The sequence below is a fragment of the Argentina silus genome (assembly GCF_951799395.1).
Source record: "Argentina silus genome assembly, chromosome: 17".
Classification (NCBI taxonomy): Eukaryota; Metazoa; Chordata; class Actinopteri; order Argentiniformes; family Argentinidae; genus Argentina; species Argentina silus.
Genome location: NC_139671.1, coordinates 17036321 through 17061299, shown reverse-complemented (window position 1 = coordinate 17061299; position 24979 = coordinate 17036321). Strand labels below are relative to the sequence as shown.

Sequence of the window (24979 nt, the reverse complement as noted above, 5' to 3'; positions counted from 1 at the left end):
GAGAAGCCGGCGGCCGGTCTCTCCCGGGCCCTCAGCTGGCTCAGCGTGTCGACCCTCTCCCGACAGACGCGACGCATCTTCCGGAGCCAGAGCGAGCTTCACACACACGCTCACCGCAAACACTCACGCTCGCACACACACCTGCACCCCGGAGAGGGGGAGGAAGACGACGATGAAGACTGGGTGTACGCGCCCCAACACCGCACAGGTGAGAGAGGAGGGAAGGAGGAGGGGATGACCTGGACGGATGGGAGGATGGCTGTGTGGTTATGCCATAGGGATGAATCGAGTGCGGATGAAGTGATGGGTGTGGATAGAACGATATAAGTGCATACTGTAGAGTAGGAAAGGTGGATAGAACAAGAGAAGTAGATGGAATGATGGAGATAGGATCAGAGTGGTTTTCTGGGGGACACTGGATTTAGCTTTACTCACCTGTCTGACATAACACAAACATATATAATACCTGGAGTATTCAGTCCAGCTGGTAGGCTACTGAGGGACTGTTCTGGAAAACAGGTCCTCTGTGGCTCATTTGGTAGAGCATGGCGCTAACAACGCTTACATTGTGGGTTCGATTCCCGCTGGGACCATATATACTGAAAATTGTATGCACTCACTGCAATGTAAGTCGCTTTGGATAAAAGCCTCAGCTAAATGGCAGATATATCAGTAAAACGACAAGACTCAAACAATTGGCCTGTTTGTAGCCTGGCTGCCATTTTGACTCTCTCTACTCATTTGAATGGATTTCCATTCTCTCTCTCTCTCCCCTCACCAGCATTAGGAAGTGAGAGAGTGACTTGTTTACATGTGGAGAGAGAGAGAGAGAGAGAGAGAAAGAAATTGGTCTCTACATTTTATGGCCTCTTGTTCTCCCTCATGTGTCATTGACACTTCCTAGTTGTAACTGGCATGAATAGGGGGTGGGGTCAAAGTGCGCAGTGTGTATGATAGGTGAAGATATTGACTGGCCAGAAGCTAGTGATGTCATAGACTGGTGGCGATGTATGAGAGCGTGGTACGGTGCCAGGGAGCGGGAGGTGTGTGTGTGTGTGTGTCTCTGTGTGTCTCTGTGTGTCTCTGTGTGTCTCTGTGTGTGTGTGTGTGTGTGTGTGTGTCTCTGTGTGTGTGTGTGTGTGTGTGTGTGCGCGTGCCTTTCTGAAGCACAATGTGGAAACACTTTCTCGCGAACAAAGACCACAAGCTGGTCATTCATTCGTAGAGGATGCTGTGAACTGGGCTCTCGAAGTAATAGCTATATAATGTATATCATTGATTAGCCATTGATTGATTAGCCTTCATGTTTATTGATGTTATATTCAGTCAATATCTCAGAAGAGTTTTGGGGGATGAGGTAAGCAAGCTGTCTGGAGCGTTTATTGGTGTCCTTTTCCTTCAATGAGAGGTTATTATGAATTCATGTGTTGCTGGCGTTGTGTGTGCGTGTGCGTGTGCATGTGCATGCGTGTGTCAACGAGCCATCAGGAACAGAGACTGTAACTATACCCTGGCCATTACCTGGTGATGGAATAACACACCAGGCAGCACTGCAGTATTGACTCACCAGCTACCACAAACACTGACCAGGTCAACCTAGAATACAGACATGGTTTAGGCTCAATTTATGGTCAACAAGGGACTCTTGCTTACTTTGTTAGGCATAGGCCTGATAGGTGTCCGTCTTCTTGACATTGTACATACTGTGGTGTGTGTGTGTGTATGTGTGTGTGTGTGTGTGTGTGTGTGTGTGTGTGTGTGTGTGTGTGTGTGTGTGTGGAGTCCTCGGGTGTAACTGTAACCCTGTAGCCAGGGCCTGTGTGATTGTGGTGAGACACAGGAGGAGATGGTGTTAAGTTACCCAGCGAGAGGCTGCCATGTTGTCTCACTGGAACCAAGCTTGTAATACTTTAGTCCTACGGCTTTTGTTGTTGTTGTTTTATGTCATCCTCCCGACCCTTCTCACCTCATCACCCTTTCACCTTTGACCCTCCCGCCCCCCCCCCACGGCTCCCTGAAACGAAACTACCCTGACCTGTACATACCTGAGATTGTTTGAAGTTGACACACTGTATATACCGGTCTTGTCATCTCCAGATCTGACGCTGTACCCAATGTTGTCCCTCCGGTTTGGTTTTATCTTTTATGTAAATGGGTTATCCAACTTTTTCCACTTTTCATCTGGCTGTCTTGTGTGTGCGTGTTTCTTGTGTGATGATCTTGTAACAAGGTCTCATTGCTACTCAGAAAAACTCTTCCAAGTCACTGGTCCTCCAGGGTAAATGGAAATCCGCCACTCTGGGTCTGCTGTAATCTCATGGATGGATTATCTGTATGTGTGATCTGTAGATTATTTGGTGTAATGTGATTGGTCTTTTTATTGATTGTTTGAAAGCATTAGGGGCTGAACCCTGATTTAATCAATGATGAAGTAGCAAGTTATAAAGGGAGGAGAAGAGGGAAGTGTTTATTGATTAAATAGTAAACACAGGACTAGGGTTCCTCTTTTGTCTCAAAAAGCCCTGTGTAGATTTGATGACAGTGGAATTATATGACACACACACACCACCTACACACCACCACACACACACGCACAATCCTGCACAATCCTCCACTATCGAGACAGTGTCAGGGCCAGGTCAGTGTAAAATTAATCTTTTCAACCCATAACAGGAAACACCACACAGAGGAAACGTCTTATATAGAATATACCCTCAGTCAGAAAGCTGTGTATTTATAGCATCTGGCTCTCACTACAGCGGGCCCGCCAGACCCGTTAAAGCCCCATAGGCGGCCGCTCATCGTGCCCGTGTGTAAATATATCTCGTAATGAGCGGCTGCGGGCTGCTGTTTGCAAAGCAGTAATTTCCGCGCGGTCGCCACCGGTGACCGGTTGGATGTTTGCCCCGGTTGTCATGGCAGCGGTTCGTCTGTGCAGCAGACAAACGGAGCGCCGTGGAGAGCTTTCTATTCCGCTGTTCCGTTTGACCTCCCGCTCGCCTCCATGGTGACCTCACTCAGCAATCAGAATGCCAGAGACACCTTTATTTTTTATTTTTTATAAGAGTTGTTATTTGGCACTCTGGCAGTGAAGGGTTAGTGAACTGAAGATGGAATAAATGTGATTTAAAACACTCACAAATGGCCACATAGTGTTTTTAAAAAATAAATAAAAAATTAGGTTTTGTCCATCTCAAACACATGTACATAAATTATGTTTTCTGTTCAGATATCACCTACCCAGCTATAGAAGTAGACAGCGGTTGAATGAGTAGTCCACTTTCTTTTGTTTTTTCTAAATACAATCGGATGAAAGACCAAAAGGTGTAATTGTATTCGTGGCCTGAAGGGGGAGACGTTGAGCTTAAAGGATGAATGACCCTTACAGCGGAATCATCTCCTGGTCCATTAAGCCCAGTTTTCTCCTAATCAATGTCCTTATGATTCCCATACCCACCATGTGTTCCCAACCCACCTAACGTGGCCAAATCAATCACCTCAATCAACACCATTGATTACTCACTCAGCTTATAGCGATTCACTATTGAATCAACCAAGGAGTGGACATATAGAATAATGTAGGATGTTGTACAGAAGGTCTGGACTTTCAGGCTTTAAACACGCCCAATAGCTGCTTTTGGTATCAGACTGGATGGAACTCTACCAAATGAATCCTCCACTGTTCCCATGCTAGCCTGTAATATTGGCTTTCCATTGAGTTTTTACAATTCCACACCCGGTAATATGAGGTTTTCCATGTTAGCCAATATTCTAATATGGGATTTGCGTGTGTCAGTATTTGGGTTTAACGTCGACTGGTTCAGGAAAACACATCGGCCTTGATTTTTATTTATCATAAATCTCTCAACTGAGACAGGAGATGCCAAAACAGAATTGGGTCCCTCGTTCTGAAAGGTTATTAGTGTATTATGGTGTGTGATTGGTTTTTAGGTTCAGTATTTCGATGTCTTTGTGATCTGCTCTGACGCGTACTTCTCAAGTGGCTTGAGACGAGGCCCTCTTGTTGTGTAACTGTCTCCGTTTTGGAAAGTATGGGGTGGTGACTTGTCTTTACACACACACACACACACACACACACACACACACACACACACTTCTACAGTATCTCATCAGCGGGTCCATGGCCCCTAGCCCAGCTCTCCTGTAATTCCAGATTACCAGATTAAAATTTGCTGTAGGGAAGAACTGCAATATTGAGACAACATTGGCGTGCCGGTCCTGGCCTGATGTTTCAGGACTGAGCCGTCATTAACAGACATATGTAATCCGCTGCTGTGGCTTGGGCACGAGACCACACACACACACACACACACACACACACACACACACACACACACACACACACTCAAACTCACACACACACACTCAAACTCACACACACACACACTCAAACTCACACACACACACTCTCAAACTCACACACAAACACACACACACACACACTCACTCACTCACAGTGCAATTTGATTACCTATGAAAGTATAATGGGGCTGTCATATATTGAGTATTGTATTTCATTGTCTCTAACAACCTCTCTCTCTCCCCCCCCCCCCCCCCCCCCATCCCTCTTTCCCTCTCTTTTATGTGCTGATCATAATGATTTGGGGATCATATTCAGGTAAGTCTCTTTAACCTAATTTTAAACCTTTCCAACAGTTGATCCCAGATCAGTCTTATGTCACAGTTTAAACCTCCAGAAGCCCAGCAGAGACCCAACCACCCTGTTAAGAGCATTACTGCTACTCTCTTTTCCTGCTAAAACGGAAGCTTTTCCTCCCCTGAGCCTTTCGCTGGAAATTCATAACCGGGCACCTTTTTAAAAAAAAAAATTAAACTCCATATCATATTGTCTGGCATCCTCTTACCTTTTGTTATGGGATGTTTAATCCTTGAATGCCATAAATTAGCCCTCGTGCACACATGGGAAGAGGCAATGCCACAAAACCACCAGCAGTCATTCATTGTCATTAAATGATGGCGACTTGGCGAGACTTTGAGCGATTTAAAAAAAAAAAGAAAAAAAAAAAAAAAAAAAAGTATAGGATTGGTACCCCAGTTGAGGAGTGCACAGCACTCAGGAAAAGTGTGGAGAATTGTTGACTATACAGGTCTGTTCGGTGAGATGGAAGTTTGGGCTGTTTGAATGCCTTTAGGATACATTCTTCACCCCAATCTTCCTCTAGAGAATCACTGATCTGTACATGACAGGATTAGAAAAGGGAAGGGAACTGCTTTCCACCATGTTGCTCTCACTAATCCCACCGTGTCAAATCAGTGGTCACCTCAAGGAAGGACGGATGCATTTGAGCAAGGGCCATGGTTTGTTTAGGTCGGTGGCCATTTTGGATAGCTTTTATGTGCTCTGGTACTCTGAGGGTGTGTTTTCCTGCTGGGTCTGTTGGTCTATTCTAGGGTTGTGTGTGTTTGTAATTGTGGATTATTACCCGGGTTGTGTTTTTTTGTGGCCTTCTCATTTCACACACTCACTCATGCAGAAGAGCTCTCTCTCACACACACACACACACACACACACACACACACACTCTAATCAGCCGGTAATTGGCAGCATCTGGTACTGGCAGACGTGTCATAGCCTGCAACCTGCACCACAGTGGGATTTACGTATACACGTACACGCGCACACACACACACACATACACGCACACTTCCTAGGACACACATTTCCATAATGTGGTGATGTGCACTACCATGCACAATGTTTTGGCTTTTAATGACCATTGATTTTTTGTTTCCTAAAATGTCCCTGTGGATGCCAGCCACAAACCATTCCCTAAAGCCCTTTTCTACCACCGTGTTTGTTGGGGGGGGTGGGGTATGCTGACAACAAGCTAGTCTAATACCCAAACCAGTTAATTATGTCTGCAGCTGGTCATCCCCCATGCACAGAATAACCTGTATGTCAGTCTGAATGATGTAACTCATGGGTCACACAATTGTCTTTTGCCAGGTGTTAGCGATTTGGCTGTTAGCTTTAGCTTCCACACTTCCTCTGTGTTAGTGCCAGTTACTGGCTGTGTTTTCCCCCAGTCTGAAAGATATAGCTCTTGGATCACAAGCTTGTCTTTTACCAGGTGTTAGTGGTTTGGCTGTTAGCATTAGCTTTCACACATCCGCTGTGTTAGCGCCGGTTGCTAACTGTGTTGTCCCCAGCCTAAGAGAGAGCCATTACAGTTCTCCATTGGAAATCAATGGCTGTCCATTCAGTTTTCCAGTCGACTGCCAAGCCCTGTGCCAACACTCAGTCATTCACAGCTATTTCCCAGTGTTTATCTACGTATCTGGCTGTTTAGGAGTCCCTATGGAGGGTGGACCCTCGGAAGGGAGCTTGTGTTACTGTCCTTCTTCTAGGGCCCTGCGTGCATTGAATGAATGTTTGGGTTATTTGTTTTCCCTTCGAAGAGCGGATACTATAGTTGCTATGTAGTGTCCCTTTTTTGGGAACGAGTGGCTGTTATCTCGATAAGGATCAAGTGTGTATGCAAAAAGTATGGATGCAAGCGTCTTGGATGGCACACGGTATGTCCCCTATAGAAGGTAGGTGTGATGGTACTGCCCGGTCTGGCCCCCCCCCCGTCCTAAAGGGCGAGTGTGGCATTCCTGAAGGTGTTTAGCCTCATATCACCTTTCACATGTCCCAGCCAGCTGGTGACATGATGTCACCTCACCACACATGGAATGGAATGAGGAATGATAATGCATGGATTGGAATGATAATGCATGGATTGGAATGAGGAATGGTGTCAAATGCATGTTTGATACCGTTCCTTATTCCATTCCATGCATTGTAATGAGCCCGTCCTCCTGATTTCTACCGCCACTGCCACACACACACACACACCAAGGTAGCTGTGAGGTTAATCTGCCTGTCGATCTCTGCATCAACTCTCCCTACCTATGGAAATCACAATTCGATATCCTACAGGATATCATATTATACACAGCAAACATATTGAATTTAATGATATTGAATCATCACCACTTGAGATTTTTTTTTTCAGAATAGAGAAGGGCAGTAAGCCTATGTAGGCCTAGTCGGAAGATAAACGGGTAACAGTTAGAATGTTCGTGTGGGCTGGGTACCGGTGAACACCTCAGGATTACGTCACGTATCACGATACGTGGGTCACTTTGCGATACCATTGTGATATATTGCGACGCTCTGCGTATATTTGCTGAAAATTTAACTCAAAATAGAACCTACTTTGCAGTGCATACAGTACCACCCCGTGTAGTCTGATTTGTACGGATACAATGCATTATTGATACATGAACGGATCGCAATGCTACAGCTGAATAATCCATACAGTATCCTGAGAGAAATAAAACGTCGCGAAAACTCAGCTGTATCTACACTTTTTTGCACAGCCCTAATGTTCGGCTAGTTCTATCTGGAATGCTTCAAAACTGGCATTTAGGCTACTATCAATGCTGCAGCTGTCTATTAATGACTAATAACAAGCTCTACCCCAGTGTTTTGAGACTGTGTTTATGATGCTGCCATAGTCTGTCAGTGAGTCAGAACTCCCTCTGGGTTCTCCTATGACCTGAACCATTCAGTATGGCCAGTTGTGAGTGTTAGGGACCCCGCCACGCCCGTGGCTGCTTCTGATAACAAACAGTTGAGTCGGGGGGATTAAGAGATTATATTTGATCACAGCACAATGCCCCGGGCTCAAACTGGGCCCCCTGCCCTCACTCCCAACTGCTGACTGACCAACTTCAGAACAATCACAAATCCCAACGTGTGTGTGTGTGTGCGGATATGTGTTTGTCTGTCTTCGTGTGTGTTTGCGTGTGTTTGTGTGTGGTTACGTGTGTGTGTGTGCGCGCACACATTTGTGTTTGTCTGTCTTCGTGTGTGTGTGTGTGCATTTGTGTTCGTCTGTCTTCATGAGTTTCATGAGTGTGTTTATGTGTGTTGGTGAGTGTGTGTGTGTGTGCGCGGGTGTTTATGTGTGTGTGTGTGTGTGGGGGGGGGGGTTGACGGGCTTTGTGGGTGAGGCATCCAGAGCTTCTATCTCCCTACTTTTTTCGGGGGGGGGGGGGGGGGGGAAGAGAGATTGGGGGGGGGGGGGGGGGGTTGTCAGAGTGGTAGAGAGAGAGAGGGGGGGGGGGTTTGCAAGGCAGTTTCCTGTGGAGCATGCTTTGGCTGACTGCCACTCTGAGCATGTGTGTGTGTGTGTTGGAGAGAGAGAGAGGGAGATGGGGCGAGAGAGAGAGGAGTGTGTGACTGTCTGGGTTCGAGCGCCTGTGTGTGAGTGAGCGAGTTGAGAGAGGGGTGCAGAGAGTGAGAGAGAGAGAGAAGGAGGGAAAGAGGGAAAGAAGGGGGGAAGAGAAAGAGGGGACAGTGAGGTAGGGATCGGCAAACTGCTTTTTGGTCCGTTTACCTTGGAAGTATGTTGAACTGAAGGAAGAGCCATGTTCTGTCTGAAAGGTAGGACCGTGTGTGTGTGTGTGTGTATGTGTGTGTGAAGCGGCTTTAACTCACATGTGAGTGTTTTCCGCCAGAGTTGGGAGACAAAGGAGAGTTAACTCAATCTCTTTTTTACAGGACGGAAAAGAAAATCTCTCCGTCCGTCACAGTGGTTTCCTCTCGCCACATGTCCTCCTTTTGTTTTTCTTCTTACTTCATGGAATCTTTTTTCTTTCTTTCTTTCCTTCCTTCGCTCTCTCTCTTTCTTTCTCTCTTTCACTCCCACCTCTCTCTCTAAAGTTTGAAACGGGCTGTCGCTCGCAGTGAGCTTCTCCACGTTTTTCTGTTTTATGTGCCCAGCTGTGCAAGCTTGCATTGAATGTGTGTGCGTGTCTGTTTTAAGTGGTGTGTGTGTGTGTGCGTGCGCGCCTTCCACATTGGCAGCTGGCAGAGCAGGCAGCAGTTGCTGTTGTGTTGCCCTGCAGAGTGGTGACATGTTGGCCTGGGCTGAGTGGGGGGGCAGAGGCAGGGCAGCGAGAGAGCAACAGAGAAACGCTCTTCTCTCACACAACTCTCTGCAAAACTCTCTCTCTTTCTTTCTCTCTCTCTCTCTCTCTATCGGTCCCTTCATCTCTCTTGTTTCTCTCATTCTCTCTCTCTGCTGTTTCTCTCTCATTGCTCTGTCGCTCTCTTTCTATCCCTCTTGTCCTCTTCCCCTCTCTTCTCTGCTCTCTCTCTCTCTCTCTCTCTCTCTCTCGTTCTCTCACTTGTCAGTGTTGATTTTGTAAAGGGCTGTTTCTCTTTCGCAGCTGATGGTGTTGTGTTGTTCGACCTATTTGAGAATTGTTACGCTGTACATCACCACACACACACACACACACACACACACAGACACACACACACACTGCCAGAGGCGATGCAGACATATGCCAGCACATTGATTTGGTTGGCATCGGGTCATGCAATGACAAACACACTGGTCAGACTGTGACACCTCAGTTGTCACTCATACCAAGTGGCTGAGCGGTCTGGAAAGCTGCGATTGACTGTGACCGCAAGGTCAAAGGTTAGACACCCATTGGGTCCAACAGTCAGACAGGGATACAGTTGGGACTTCAGTAGAACTCCATAGTCTCTGATTTGCATTATTGACTCTCTGAATGACCACACCAGCTGGCCAGTTTCAGTACAGATGAAACATGAGTGATGACGATGATGATGATGATGAAACGTGTTGTGGGACATGTTGAAACCCATCAGCCTTGCGCAGAGCGAGAGTTAGGGACACTGTAATCTGCCCTGACACGGTTTTACCCTACCGTACCATGGTAAAGCTCAGCTCTTTAATTTAAGCTCTTGGCAAGCCAGTCTAGACCTTGGCATGGTTTTGTTGGGGAACGTTACATAAATACAAACTTATCTTATCATCGTGTCCCAATCCAACTCGGTGGTAATATGTTGGAATGTGGTTGTGTTTGGTTGTGAAGGGGTTGTTAGGATGTTGGACTCTGTGGTCAAAGAGTTTATGAGGTTCTAAGACTGCTGTTGTAGCCTGAGATTGGAGATTTGATGGAGAGACATTGGGGTGGAATGTGCAACGTGGATGTCCATGTAAGAGACTGTAAGCCCTGTCAGACTAACATATTAATCGGACGAATAACTCTCGTGCTGAAGTCAAAATGAGTCTGGCTCTGTTCATGTCCAATCCAATAACATAAGAGTAGGCCTATGTCCCTCCAGTTGGCTAACGGGGGGCCTCCACCATATTGACTGGCTCTTGTTCAATCACAAGATGACAACCAGTTTGAATTAACAGATAGGTAGCAAAGTAGTGATAGCGAGTGTAGACCTATCTCTCAGAAGTACTACTTTCACCTGTCCAAGTCCTTTCAGATCTGTGAACACAGACGGTGTACCTGGCAGAGAAAAGGACGATGGAACTAGATCACACTGATCTCATTGACCTTTTTTTTTTTTCATTAAACCTCTTTATTGTTTTGTTTCCATGGTGTTTTTATGGATCCAGCTGCTTGTGAGGTCTGGTTGTGGGCAGAGGGAGAGGGCAGATGTTGCCAGTCCAGATGCCTGCCCAGACACCCAGATGCCAGGGAATCTCCCTCCACTGTTCAAAGGCCATATCGGTTAATCTGACTCTTATTTCTCTGCAATGTTAGGTTTTATTGTATTCATCTCATCTGGTTATTCATTGTGTCAGAGATCACAGGCTATAGTTAATGACTAAAACGGTTTGGGTTTAAACTAGATTGACTGTCCTGTGTAAGGGCTTGTCGTGTATGGAGGTGATTGCTGTTGAATGCTGTGCTACTGGTAAGATCTGGTGGAAAATGGGATCCTGCTTTTTTTTCCTGGAATGTACCAACTGTTGTGGAGTTGTTAACTGACTGCAAACTCCCCGCCCTGGCATGAGAATACCGTGTGTGTGTGTGTGTGTGTGTGTGTGTGTGTGTGTGTGTGTGTGTGTGTGTGTGTGTGTGTGTGTGTGTGTGTGTGTGTGTGTGTGTGTGTGTGTGTGTGTGTGTGTGTGTGTGTGTGTGTATGTGTATGTGTATGTGTATGTGTATGTGTGTGTGTGTGTGTGTGTGTGTGTGTGTGTGTGTGTGTGTGTGTGTGTGTGTGTGTGTGTGTGTGTCATGCAGGCATACATTCGAACATATGATTTTGAGTATATGTCTGTTTACAATAGCATACATGTTTGCTATTGACATTGACATTGATGTAGAATAGCACATTTGTGGATGGTCACTATTTATGTGTGTGTGTGTGTGTGTGTGTGTGTGTGTGTGTGAGAGAGAGAGAGAGAGAGAGAGAGAGAATTGAATTCCAGGAATGTGTCCTGGTGAGTTCCACACACTCCTGGGATGACAGCAGCAGGGGTTGGTGATGTTGTCTCTCCACTTAGCCTCCATGTTAGATGTGTCTTGGTGGGGCAGGCTCGCCCCACATAGCTGTGTCTGTGGCTGGGTCTTCAGACCTATATATAACCTCCACTCTGTAGGATGGCATTTAGGACACTCACTCACAGCCTATACTAAGGCCACCAGACCATCTCAATCTCCTGTGGGTCTGTAGACGCTGCATTTATACACATGCTATTATATATGGCGGCCATTTCTGTTTTATTCGTTGGAGTGCTTAATTTTTTCGGTGATGTTCTGTGAGGATTCGGCACCGGAACAGTAGTTTTGAAGGAGTTTTGAAAGTGAGCACGTTGTGTCTTTAATCCAAAATACAACCAGCTAATTGACTGACCCTGCATATTGATGAACAATCGCAGACTCTATTTAATCCAGCGACTGTGGAATATTCTAGAATTCTATTTGGGTGCATGCCTCGCGAAACGAAGACCGAACTAGTCCTCCTCAGCTGTGTCCTCCAGTATCCCAGGAGGCACCTGTGCGATTGGCCCGGTGGGGGCCATGACCTCTGTGATCCCTTGATGACCCGTCCTGACCTCCACGCCTGTGGGGAGGAGCGCTGATGGACGTTCTCACACGAGATATGAAATGCATGCTGGGATAGATGTGTGTTGAAGTCTCGGACCACAAAGAAGTGGTCCGCGGCCATAGTCCTGTGAATGATAAATAGCTTATTTACTGTACCCCTGGTTTGTAGTAAATGAGTGGAAAAGGAAATGTTGTTCTTCTTACCTATCGAGAGAAGGAAGAATACACAACTCTTGTTCTGTAGCCAACCGCAGTTCTGTGAACAATGGCTTCTGTTCTGTAGGAAAAGTTTCGTAGACAATAGGTTTTGTCACCGGTAAACAATGGCTAAGTCCTGTAGACAAAGTTTCATTGAGTATGGATGAGATCCCAAGACAATGGCTGCTTTCCACAGACAGTGGATGACTTCCACAGACAGGAGACAAACACAGCATGCAGGTGCTTTTACCCCTTAAGTCTCCGTGGTAACCATTGTCCCTTTCACTCAGCCTTCCGTTCTGGTCCCCCCTCTCTGTGCAGGCACACACACACACACACACACACACACACACACACACACACACACACACACACACACACACACACACAGTGGAGGAGCACAGCCCAGAATGGGTCCAGAATGGGTAACACACACACACACACACACACACACACACACACCTCCTGATCAACCATAATCCCATTCAGAACCACTGGGCTGTGAGAGCTCAGCCGATGTGCACGCTGGGCTGGGGGAGGACCTGGGCATTCACAGACAACTGACTCATACTCCCCCAGTCTGTGTGTGTGTGTGAGTGTGTCTGTGTTTGTGTGTCTGTGTGGGAGTGTCTGTCTGGTTGTCTCTCAGTCAGTCTGTGAGTGTGTCTGTGCGTGTGAGTGTGTGTTTGTGTCTATGTGGGAGTGTCTGTCTGGCTGTCTCTCAGTCAGTCTGTGAGTGTGTCTGTGTGTGTGTGTGTGTGTGTGTGTGTGTGTGTGTGTGCTTGTCTATCTAATTGGGCCCCCTACTGACTGCCACTAATGCATGTGTGAGTGTGTGTTTAGCCCAAGCGACCGCCTATTATGTTGATGATACCACTAATGTATGTGTGTCTGCATCTCTCTATACCCCCCGCTGTGCACCGGTTATGGAAACTGGGTGAACCATATATACTGTGTGTGTGTGTGTGTGTGTGTGTGTGTGTGTGTACTCTGGTTATGTGGATTAGAACAGGAGCTACAGAGTTAAGCGCACTCAGATCTGCCTGTTGATAACCCTTTGGCTTGTCTGTATTGTGTGTGTGTGTGTGTGTGTTGTGGTTTGGCTACACTGTGTGTGTGTGTGTGTGTGTGTGTGTGTGTGTGTGTGTGTGTGTGTGTGTGTTGGTCTGGCCTTGTTGAGTGTGTGTTGTCACTGTGGCTGTGTTATGGAAATGATAACATCCGGTAATGGTTCTGAGCCCCGGCTATCTGCTGTGGATTTGGCAAACGCACACACACACACACCACCTCCACACTGTAATTAGACCTTTACCTCTAATTGCTCCAATTTCCTCTCTGAATGTTGCTTTTTGTGGCATATGTACATACCCCTATTTCTACCCCTCCCTCTCCTTTGTGCTCTGTTCTCTCTATTTCTCCCTCCTCCCTCTTTGTGTTTCTAAAGGTATTGGACTCTGCAGAGTCTTGTTTCTGTGTCCTGTCCTCAAGCTAGAGCCTTTGCATGTCTGCCTGTCTGCCTGCCAGCCCGTCTGCCTGTCTGCCTGCCTGTCTGCCTGTCTGCCTGTCTGCCTGTCTGTCTGCCTGCCTGCCTGTCTGTCTGCCTGCCTGTCTGACTGATCCCCAGGGCAAGTCAGGACTTGGTGCTATGATCCAACACTACCCTGCCTCTGCCTAGGCCCTTACCCAGGCAGGGTGGCGTGTGACTGGGCTCGGGCTTGGTTTAGGGCTGAGTGACCGCCTTATGCCTGGATCATCAAAATGAGTTTTACATGGTGCCACTAGAGGGGGCTGCTGCTCGGCTTTTTATTTAGTCTCCACTGTAACTCCACGTTTTTCTCCCTTTTGGACTTTTCCTCTCTTCTCAGAACAACATCAGGTCAGAGAGGCTGTAGGGAACCAGTGTTGTGTGTGTGTGTGTGTGTGTGTTTCTGTGTACACCTGTGTGTGTGCCTGTGTATGTGTGTGTGTGTGTGATCTGCCTAGGGCAGTAGTTGCTATAGCGCATTAACTAAATCTATAGATCTAAATATATCAGTGGTATTAACCCTGTAGGTGTCCCAGGGCTAGTGTTTCTGTCTTCTCCTCTCCCCCTCCTCTGCCCTCTCTCTCCCATGCCCTCTCATCATCCCTCTCCTCTCCTCTCCTCTCCTCTCCTCCTCTCCTCATCCCTCTCTCTCCTATGCCCTCTCCTCCTCTCCTCATCCCTCTCTCTCCTATGCCCTCTCCTCCTCTCCTCATCCCTCTCTCTCCTATGCCCTCTCCTCCTCTCCTCATCCCTCTCTCTCCTATGTCCTCTCCTCCTCTCCTCATCCCTCTCTCTCCTATGCCCTCTCCTCCTCTCCTCATCCCTCTCTCTCCTCCTCTCCTCATCCCTCTCTCTCCTATGCCCTCTCCTCCTCTCCTCATCCCTCTCTCTCCTATGTCCTCTCTGCCCTCTCTTTCTCCTGAGCCCTCTCGGGCAAGCTGCTTAGTGATTGGACTAAAGAAACCCACACAGCTGGCCTCTGACATACAGGTGCTCTCTAGGTGCAGCCAAGCATTAACCTACTAAGGGTTACCATGTCATTGGAGCAGACAGCCTGTCTGTCTGTCTGTCTGTCTGTCTGTCTGTCTGTCCCAACCTTAGTTCCTCTATTGCTATACTCCAAGTGTCACACAAGGTGTGTGTGTGTGTGTCTGTGTCTGTGCACATCTCAGTGTGTGTGTGTGTGTGTGTGTGTGTGTGTGTGTGTGTGTGTGTGTGTGTATAGTGTCATGTCATCTGAGGTGTCCACACACTCGGACACACAGGCTGTGGGTTGTTGGGTTAATTAGACCTATTTACAGTACAGCGTCCATCTGTGTGTCTTCTATGTGTGTCTGCCTCAGTCAGGGGACTAGGGCTGGATAATCTGGGTTTACAGATTAGGACCATGTAGGATGAGAGGAGGAGGAGGAGGAGGAGGAGGAGGAGGAGGAGGAGGAGGAGAGGAGGCCATGTGGACGCCAAGGGACAAGCTGAGAGAGCACTCCCATCCCCACACACACTCTTCTATTCTTTTCTCTTCTCCTTATCCTCTGTTTGTCTTGATCACATTACACACAAGCTTTATGATAGTGTGTGTGTGTGTGTGTGTGTGTGTGTGTGTGTGTGTGTTAGTGTGTGTGTCTGAGTAGTGTGGGTGACTAGTCTTTCAACACTCTCTGGAGGACTCCAAACCAGTGGCTGTGCATAGTGACATGAGAGGAATAAGAAGAAGAAGGTCCATGTTCTAACCAGAGCTTTTTCCTTCTGGGAGCCGAGACCTTTTGTTCCCAAACTTCATAACAACATCTTTAGAATATTTCAGAGGACCTCTTGTGTTTTTTTTTTGCTAAACCAAATTTCAGACTCTGTGTTTTTTTTGTTTTTTTGCCAAGCAGTGTGTGTTGGGAGTTTGAGCGGATTTTTTTGGAACGGCGCGGCAGATTTCAAAACCGTGGCGTGTTTGTTTTGGAGATGGGGAGCTTGTAATCGGACACCCTGCGCTGTGCCCTTTGTCAGGCAAATCGATGCAAGTCAATAGGATCCCCTGAGAGGGAGCGAAAAAAAAGGAGAACAAAAAAGAAGGAGAGGCGGAGGAGAGGAAGGGGGTGAGGGGGGGAGAGAGAGAGAGAGAGAGAGGGAGGGAGAGAGAGAGAGAGGCGGCCTTTTTGGAGATTGTGGTCTGGAGAGGGGGTGGGTCCCCTGTGGGTTGCAGAAAACCCCCCAAAAACACAGCAGCCCCTCCCACCCCTCCATCCTTCCTGAAGAGGGGGAGAGAAGGGGGAGGCCTATTGAGGGTCTTGGGGCAAGAGGGAGGGGGTGGCAACACACACACACACACACACACAATCCCCCCACGTCCCCCCATCCCAAACACCGCCTCAAGGGGAGGGCCTAGAGAGGGTCTTTTGAGAGGAGAGAGGGGGGGGGCTCAGGGGGGGGGTCTTAGAACTTAACCAGGGATGATCGCATACGTGCCTTGCCTCTCCCCCAAGCCGGTGGTCAGCTGCTGGCACAGGGCCTGCTATGAGGACCGGCCAGAGCAGAAGAAGCCCCTCCGTACCACCACCCTCAAGATGGGCAACAACCTCCAACTCCAGCCCCAGGCTTCGAGCCCGCTTAGGCCCGAGGGTAGCTTCCGACGCCGCCTGCTCTCTGCCAAGGTTCACCAGAGACAGGACTCTCTCTGGACGCCTAAACCGATGCTAGGACCCGTGACCAAGGGCTCCCCGGGACAAACACACACCTACCAGGAGCGCAGAGGTAGAACACACATACTCTTGTGGCTTCTGACAGGAGTTGGTTGGACTTGTTGTAGTTTTTCTTAGTTGTAGTTTCAAACAAAGACTGGTGGATTGCAGTCCTGTTGTGCAGGTTATAGGCACTTCATGTGCTCATGCATACGTACCTGACTTTAGATATGGAACATGATGCTCTTTTGTTGAAGTAGGAGTCTATGGACTTTTGAATGGGAGGAAGTTCAAATAGAGGTCTATGGGCTTTGAAATGTGATGGTGTCTGTCTGTGCTTATGATTTGTCTTTGGGCTGCAAAGTGTTGACTCGTGTTGCTAGGTCTTGCCACAGACTGTTGTTGTTGTTGTTGTGGATACATAGTCATACGCATTAATATTGTATTAGATATGAGTTAATTATTAACATATTATCAGATTATCCTGCGGGGGGGGGGGGGGGGGTGTGTGTGTGTGTGTGTGTTAGCAAGACATGTGTTGCCGGCTTCTCCCAAGCCAGGCTTTATGTCTGTTCTCATTATGTGATTTGTGTCCGTTGTAACTGTGATTTGTGCCGTGTGTGTGTGTGCGTGTTCGTCCGTCCGCCTGTGTGTGTGTGTGTGTGTGACTCTTTTGTCGGTGTGCGTTTGGTGTGTCCTTGTGGCACAGATTGTGGCATAGTGACCTCTGGGACCTTTGACCCCTGAGTGGTGGCGGAGGTCAGGGTGCCGGAGCTGAGGGCATCAGGCAGTTAGCTGGATGACCCCTGAGACCAGGACACTGCCACAGCCTTTAACTAGCATCTATTAATGACCCCTGCATCTCCCATCTAGGAGTCTAACAGTCTTCCACAACGCTATTCTATGTAGCTGTGTCTTCCAGAGGTGTCTGTGTGCGTTTTGCGCGTGTACATGTGTTCCAGACTGTCTGTGTGACGCGTATGTGTGTGTGTGTGCGATGCGTTTGTGTGTGTGTGTGTGTGTGAGATGCGTTTGTGTGTGTGTGTGTGTGCGAAGCGTTTGTGTGTGTGTGCGCGTGTGCATGTGACACGTTTGTTTGTTTGTTTGTGTGTGTGTGCCAGTGCGTGCCGACACTGGGACAGAGACAGACAGCAAGGAGCCCATGGGAACCCCACACAATGGCTACCAGCTGGGGGTGATGGGACATCTCTACGTCGGACTGGGACGGAGGTGACAGGGTGGGGTGACGAGAGGGCGTGACGGAGGTGACAGGGAGGGGTGACGGAGGTGACAGGGAGGGGTGACGGGGGTGACAGGGAGGGGTGACGGGGTTGACCCACTTTCACCTTGGGGAGTGAATAAAGGAACCATCAGAGAGATAAGAGAGGGGAATGAGTGGAAAAGGACAAAGGGAGAGAAGAGAGAGAGAGAGGGAATTGGGGGAGCGAGGGAACGAAGAGTGGAGATGTTCCGTCAAAGATAAAAGTTAGTCAACTCAAACGACACATTTGTGGTTTTCAAATGTTCTCATTCTCCACGGCCTTATGAAACCTTTAGTGCGTGCGTGCGTGCGTGCGCATGTGTGTGTGCATGTGCATTTATGTGTATCCAACCGTGTGTGTGTGTGTGTGTGTCTGACTGAATCACTTATTCCTGTGCGTTTAGCGTGACAATGCGTCCCAGACGAGCGTCCTGTCCTCACGCCTGCTTTGGCTAACGCGCCGTGACAGATCAAGATGTCCGCCACGTTGGTACAGTATTGTATACCATGCTGTACGTTGTACTACCGTTGTGTTAACGTTGTAGTCACGCTGTATTCACGCTCCGGAGAACAGGCGGCGGCCCCTCACACAGACTTCTACCACGCTTAGGGTTCCGCATAATTCACCCTTTGTGTCTCTTTCTTTCTCTCTCTCTCTCTCTCTCTCTCTCTCCCGTCGTTCTCTGTTTCGTTCTCTCTGTCCTGCTTTTTCTTTCTCTCTCTCTCACTTATTTTCGGACGTTTTTATTTTATCCCTCAGCTCTTGTTTCTCTCACTCTACCAGCTCTCTCTCTTTCTTTCTCCCTCTCTGTGTTCTCTCTCTCTGTCATACGCTCTACCTTTCCCCTGCTGTCATTTAGTGTTCTTTCATTCTTTCTTTTCTCCCTCCCTCTCTCTCCTCTCCCTCTCCCTCTCTCTCTCTTTTGCTTTCTTTCCTTTCTTACCCGTTTAGAGGTAGAGCAGGTGTCCCACATACCCCCTATAACCCCCCAGTCGGCACGCAGGTCCAGCATTCAGCCAATCACGGACAAGGGCTCCCCTGGGAGAGGACCTGAGTGAAAACAGGCCTCTAGGATAATGGGAATGGGCCGAAATGAAATGTATTGGCTTTTTCGGGAAAGAGGAGGGAAAACCAGATTCCGTTGGGAATTTGATTGTGGTTGTGTTAATGGGAATGGTTTGTCTTGTGTCCAGCCTCTCTCTCTCTCTCTCTCTCTCTCCTTTCCTTCTCTCTCTTTCTTTCTTTCTTTCTTTCCCTCTCTCTCTCTCTCTCTCTCTTCCTGGATAAGACAGGCATGCTCTAATTGCATTGACCCAGTTAATCAGAGCTCTGTGACATGATTGCTTGGCGTTGACCCTACAGGGTTTAACCACGTTCGAGGTGAAACAGTCATCCGTACGTTGTGTGTGTGTGTGTGTGTGTGTGTGTGTGTGTGTGTGTGTGTGTGTGTATGTGTGTGTTTTAATATGGCCCTCCTGGCCCCCTGCTGAGAGACATGAGCACAAAAGAGGTCGTCTTTCCTCTGCCTGATTAACAGATTTTTGGAGAAACAGTCACAAAGACACATTGTTACACAGTCTACCCTCCTGCTACACACACACACACACACACACAGACTTTCCCGAAATCCCACCGTTGGCATGTTGAGGACAATGGGTAACAAACATCATGACACAGCTGATCTTGGTGGGATTTTGCAAGAGAAAGGATTTATCCCTTACAATTCATCTCTCTCTCTCTCTCTCCCTCTCTCTCTCTCTCTCTCTCTCTCCCTTTCATTTCCTTTCCTTATTTATTATACACACACACACACACACACACACACACACACACACACACACACACACGCACGCACACACACACACACACACACACACACACACACACACGTGTTCTGACCAAAGCCACCTCACTCATCTTCAACCCGAATTCAGTCTTCCCTCCCCTCCCCTCCTCCCCTTCCCTCCCCTCCCCCCCCCCCTCCCCCTACTCTGCCAGCCCAGATGTAATTGGTGGTGCGTGGCTACTTGAGTAGGTAATAGAGGAACACTGAGCCTTGTTAAGGCCTAATAGGTGCAGCTTGGCCAATGATGGTCTAATGGCTGCTCCTCCATCATGTCTGACTGGGGCCTAATTGAGTCTTTCTGCCCATCTGTGACAGGTAGGGGGGTGGGGGGGGGGGGTTAATTGAGTTGAATCAAATTGAGTTGTGAGGGGGGTGGGACTGTGTGTGTGTGTGTGTGTGTGTGTGTGTGTGACTGTCGATTGTGGAATAGGAGAAGAGATGAGAGGAAGATGAAGAGAGAGGGAGCAGGTGGTGTTGGGGCTGTACCACATCTGTGTGTGGGGGTGTGTGACTATTACTTAAAGAGTTGATTATGACATCAGGGCCAAATAGATGATTGATCCAGACAGTTGTGGTTGGGTGGCTGGGGATCGGTGGGCGGGTGGGTGGGTGGGAAGATGGAGGATAATGGTAAGAATCAGATGGATTGGGGTAGCTGCATACGCTCTCCTAGTGCCCTACTGGGTATTGAGTCAAAGTCAAAGTCAAAGTGGCTTTATTGTCAATTCTTCACATGTCAAGACATACAAAGGAATCGAGAGGACGTTTCTCACTCTCCCACGGTGAGACAGATAAAGTGCCCAGGCACAACAGATAACACATACTAAAAGTAAAACATTCAATAAAAATAATTTAAACAGTGCAAAAAGAGCAGTCGGTAAAGACAGTAAGTAGCAGGTTGAGCATTGAGAGCCCCCTAGTGGTCCTGTGTGGGTATAACATCATCGCCTGCTGTTGTCCATGTGAATTAGATGAAGATAGCACTTGCAGTGATGACATCCATAGGTATTTCGGTATGTCTGAGCCCTATCGGTGTCAACCTAACCTCTGATGCACCCTCCACCTCTCCCTCTCTCCACCTCTCCCTCATCCCCCTCTCCCTGTGTCACCTGGATCGTGTTTCGTGGGGCTCCGATGATTGATTGATTGTGTGTGTGTGTGAGTGTGTGTGTGAGTGTGAGTGCCGGAACCCTGCAGAGAGGGTCTGGATGAAAGGGCAAAGCTAAAGAGCATGGGAGCAGGAGGGTGTGACTGCAGGTCTTTTGGTTGAGGCCTACGTGTGTGTGTGTGTGTGTGTGTGAGAGTGTGTGTGTGAGAGTGTGAGTGTGAGTGCCGGAACCCTGCAGAGAGGGTCTGGATGAAAGGGCAAAGCTAAAGAGCATGGGAGCAGGAGGGTGTGACTGCAGGTCTTTTGGTTGAGGCCTACGTGTGTGTGTGTGTATCGATCCCTACCCCCTTAAGAGTTAATACCATTAGACAGGGGGGCAGTACAGGTTAAACTGCCTGATTTGTGTTTAGCCTAGGTGGTGTGTGTGTGTGCGTTTGTTCGTCTGTGTGTGAGTGTGTGTTACATGCGTGTCCTTCTGTGTGTGAGTGTGTGTTACATGCGTGTCCTTCTGTGCGTCTGTGTGTGAGTGTGTGTTGCATGCGTGACGCTGTGTGTGTCCTTGGACCTGGGGCTGGTGTAAACACTGCAACCGGCCTATTCTAGTAATGGGATTGTCAGCCTAAGTGCTTGTCCTCAGTGCAGACTGCAGCCCCATAGTTGAATAGCTTTTAGTACTGTTTAATTCAGCCATAGTGCTGGATAAAGTATTGGATAGTCGTGGTTTAGCACTTAAGGGCCTGGCTGCCCTTAATGCAGCCTCATTTCTTTAATTACCTCTCTGATCAGATAGAGCTTTTATCAGCCCAAGCTGCTTCCACTGAGGTCTCTCAGGGGCACACACACACACACACACACACACACACACACACACACGTATATATATATATATATATATATATATATATATATATATATATATATATATATATATATACACATACACACACAAATGCACTCCCGCCAGTGCGAGCAACACACACACACACACACACACACACATATATATATATATATATACACACACAAATGCACTCCCGCCAGTGCGAGCAACACACACACACACACACACACACACACACACACACACACACACAATAGGCATTCACATAAACAAGAGCAACACACATGCATGTGCACACACACTCACCCTAGTCATACACATTTAGGTTCTACTGCAAGATGCATGAGTATGTTAGTCCTACTCCCAAGCCTTTATCCCCAACCTCAGTCTTAGACCCACAGCCTGAAAAGCCCAGCTGCCAGTCCCAGCCCCAGCCTTCTCCCCCAGCCCCAGCCTTCTCTCCCAGCCTCAAAACCTCAGTCCCTGGTCCCCAGCCTCAAAACCCCAGTCCCTGAGCCCCAGCCTTCTCCCCCATTCCCAGCCTTCTCCCCCAGCCTCAAAACCCCAGTCCCCAGCCCCAGCCTTCTCCCCCAGCCCCAGCCTTCTCCCCCAGCCCCAAACCCCCAGCCCCCAGCTTTATCCCCCAGCCCCAGGCCCTTTGTGCCTGAATCAGCTGGAGGCTCCATTAAGCCCGAATGAGAAAAGCCAACCAGCCTCTGTAGCTCCCATTCCCCCCATAGAGACTCATAATAACAGTAGAGAGAGGGAGGGAGGGAGAGAGGAGGAGAGAGAGAAAGAGAGCGAGCTGCGTTTTTAAGAGAGACTCTTTTAATTCTGTGCTAATGAGTTGTCCTCTCCATGGCAACCTCCCTTTTGGAGGGCTTCCACTCCTCATGTGTAAATTGATTAGGATGAAAAGAGCGGGGGAAAGAAAGAAAAGAGGGAAAGAAAGAGAGAGAGGGAAGTTGGTTGTTGGTAGGGAGGTAAAGTTGTCATTATTTACCATAAAACTACAGGGGACTCGGTTGGAATGACTTAGCAATTGTTGTAATGGCTAAATTAAAAATGAACATTAACATTTTAATGCAAGGCGAATAGGCTTGGTCAATTAAGCCTCACTTGATTATGAATACGCCTAAGGAGTTCCGTTAAGTATCTGTAGTGGCATATTTTCACCACAGAGTGGCGCCATATTACCAAATAGCAGCTTCACTCAACGCAGACTGCAGTCAAATAGGGATAGTCGCCTAATATTTGTCTATGGGTCCCCTTACTGTAGCGCAAAGGTAATGAAGTTATACTCCATCGGGGTAACCATGTGTGCTATTATGGGATAGCTGAGCCTCAGTAATTCTGGAAAATAATTTAGCTGGCAAATAGAATGTAAATTACCATATTGATAGCATTATGCTAACTACCCTAGAAAATTAGCATTGAATTAATTACCCGTCAGATAGGAACACACATTTATCTCCCCAAAAAACGGTGAGGCGTCGTGAGAAATTTAATTTCGGAACAATGGGCTCTTTAATTTGGGATATTTGATCAGTGAATTACCCTTCGTTTCCCTGGGGGCCTATTAGGGGGGCACGCTCACTATATTCAAATGAGGCCTCTCTCTCTCTCTCTCTATTAATCCATCCATCCATTATGGCTCAGATGTGAGGGAGGGGGGAGGGTAGATATGAGAGAGGGACCAGTTAAGTGGATTTTAGGGTACTACTTCTTTCCCAGACAAGGTCTCAGGATAGGATTAATAGTATGTGACCCCTCCGCAACACACACACACACACACACACACACACACACACACACACACACACACACACAGCTCTAAAACATATCCCTTGTCAGTTTGGACAGATGACACAACCAATCCCAAAATGCTTTTAGTGTGTGTGTTCAGTGATACTGATCCCTGTTGTCTCATGAGGACTGATCTGTCTCTGTCCAAGAACACATCTATCTACCACACACACACACACACACACACACACACACACACACACATATCTATCTACCACACACACATCTATCTGTCTCTGTCCAAGAACACATCTATCACACATACACACACACATCTATCTACCACACACACACACACACACACATCTATCTACCACACACGCGCACACACACACACACACACACATCTATCTCTGTCTTCTTACTATGGTACTATACTATATTTATAGGCCTATAGTTCATCTATTCAATAGAAGTAAGCTCTATTATTGTACTACGCAAATGTCAGGCAGCAGGCCCTGTTATGATGAGTTGTACGGTGATATTATGATTTATGATTATTAAAAATGTAACTTTAGTTTTAAAAAAAGAAATCCTTTTTGTTCAATACGCATGTTTTCCTAGCTTTAGTTTGTTGGCAAGAGGACCCTTACTTACAGGAATGGAACTGTCACTGTATCACAACCGCGACCATGACGCCCTGGTCATGACATTTGACTGACCTGGTTTTGTTGTGGTTCATACTTGCACCCATCGTGCTGGTTAGGAACACACTGAGTCAATACTGTACTGTAATAATGTACAGTGTGTGAGGTGGGGGCGGATAAACAACAATGACAACTGCTGTTGTAGATAAGTTACGTAACGATGCTGCCTAAGCTGAATGACATCAGTGGAAGTGTGACATGCTTCTGTGAATTAATGGATATCAGTGTCCTGCTTGTTGAGATGCAGTGGGCTCTGTTTATGGACATTGTGTGTGTGTGTGTGTGTGTGTGTGTGTGCGTGTGTGTGCGTGCGTGTGTGTGTGTGTGTGTGTGTGTGTGTGTGTGTGTGTGTGTGTGCGTGTGTGTGTGTAAGGACTGATCAATGTGGCTTGGGCTGGGATCATAGGCTGGTGGTCGCCCCCACTCCTACACACACACACACAAAAGCAGCTGTGGGGTGGGAGTGGCACAGACAGAACCAGTGGGTAAGGGGTCAATCCGATCGATTCGATTGGCCGGATTAACTCAAAAGTCAATCAAGCACATGCAGAATTATGGGAAATCAAAAGGGATCGCTGCCGGGCCACCAGACCCCACATCCGCTACCCCTGATTGGCTCAGCATCACCAGTACCCAAGGGTTCATTGGTTGTTTCACTTCCTGGTCCTGTGATGATTGGCCAGATTGTTGTTTAGATGACAGCTGATTGGTTGTTGGGCCAGGGTCCCCATGACCTACTGTAGTTAATGAGCAGTGAGGTACTGTGTGAAAGAAATGGGTCAAAAATGATGTTGCCTCATTCTCGTACACACACACACACACACACACACAGATGCACGTGCGCATACACGCACGCACACACACACACACACACAGATGCACGCACACACACAGACACACATAGACAGACAGACACACACGCACACACACACACACACAGACAGACATATAGACAGACACACACACACACACACACACACACACACATACACACACAGACACTGTCACACAGGCTTCTGTCTCCTCCGTTGAGAGGCGGCCCAGCCCCAGGTGGCTTGCGGCTCTATGACCTTGAGCTAGCGACGGCACTTAACCTAAATGAGCTCAGTCTGTCCGTCTCACTGTATGAATGTGACAAGCGTCTCAGTTAGCTCCCTC

The 24979-nt window shown here is 47.8% G+C and overlaps 1 protein-coding gene across 1 annotated transcript in view; it reads left to right on the top strand.

Annotated features, from left to right (window-relative positions):
* The window catches only part of nhsl1b (NHS-like 1b), a 103595-nt gene that overhangs the window by 44751 nt on the left and 33865 nt on the right, over positions 1 to 24979 (top strand).